A 1381-nucleotide genomic window follows, 5' to 3' on the forward strand; every position below is an offset into this window, starting at 1 on the left:
CTGTATAAATTACAAAAAAAAAAGAAAAAATTAAGTTTCATTATTTATGTTTATTTTTATAAAAAAAAAGACAGGGAAAATGTTTACAAATATACAATGGAATTTCGTAAAATTTTGTTTGTCCAGCTTCAAATTTCTCCACGTTTCTTCGCCATCTTACGCTCATCGGCACATTTTCGCGTTATTACTTGACGAACTTGATTTTGCCGAACATCACATCTATACATAACGACACTCACGATGTCTTCGACCAATTCAGTGTTTAATTGAGGTCTTGGATTCCTACCAGTGTCAAGCAGAGCGTTGCTGACACGTCCTGTCAAACAATGGGTTGACATTGTCCCTCTGGTGAAGAGGGCCTCCATCAACCTACGGGTTGCATTTTTATAAGCAATTCCATTTAATAGACCGGAATTGCTCCGTGAGTATCATACTCCCGTTTGGACCAAAAGTGGTCATTTCTCTATCATCCTCGTCACTATCAGTCTCCTCGTCAGTCTCCTCGTCATCCCTTTCTTCCATTGCTTCCTCACGAAAAACTTCTTCATCATTTACGTTTACTTCAGCAATTGGTTCCATTGCTTCCTCCCGCAAAACTTATTCGTTATCTACGTTTACTTGAGGATCTGAAAAATAGATAGAATAAATAACAAAGATTATGATATTAATGGAAAGTGTAAACTTACCCATTACAAAAATTAGTATGTTTTGGGTTAAGTGCAAAATCCAAAACTAGGCTTGTGACTGTTACAAGATACAAACTTGGAATGATGAGTTTCTGGTACTTTTCGCCCTTTTTATACCAAAATGAAGCTGTTTGTACCTTCAGTACGAATTTCCAACGTCCAATGAGCTGCAAGTAGGAGAAGGAAGGACCATAAAAAAGGGTGGCCATAAAAATATGAACCATCTACCTGTTCAAAAAATTTGCAAATTCTACAAATATGATCCAACTGTCATTGGAAGTCTTAAATATTTGTTAAATTAGATTGCTTATTAATAATTGCAATTAGTATTAATAATTTGTAAAGACACTCGATTTTGGAAATTTCCAATTTGACCGTAAATTACAGACAATTCGTAACAGCTACAAATATGACAGTCAATACGTTGGAATTCCCAAATATTTGTCTTCAATAAGAGTACTTATTAATAAGTTTACGAAAATCAAGAAAAATGATAATGTATGATAACAAAACCATCTGATGTTTTCATCGTATGAACGTATTTGTTCATTCATGTTTAAATAAATAATAAATTTCCGCATTGATTTCACAGACAGTGCAAAATAAATTGTTTTTTTTTTTCAATTTAAAAAAAAACTCAGCAAAAATTGCAAAGTTCTCCTTTTTTGCATTAAACTTTCAAAATTTGAATTTGA

The sequence above is a fragment of the Nicrophorus vespilloides genome, unplaced genomic scaffold (genome assembly GCF_001412225.1).
Source record: "Nicrophorus vespilloides isolate i.1.1-1 unplaced genomic scaffold, Nicve_v1.0, whole genome shotgun sequence".
Classification (NCBI taxonomy): Eukaryota; Metazoa; Arthropoda; class Insecta; order Coleoptera; family Silphidae; genus Nicrophorus; species Nicrophorus vespilloides.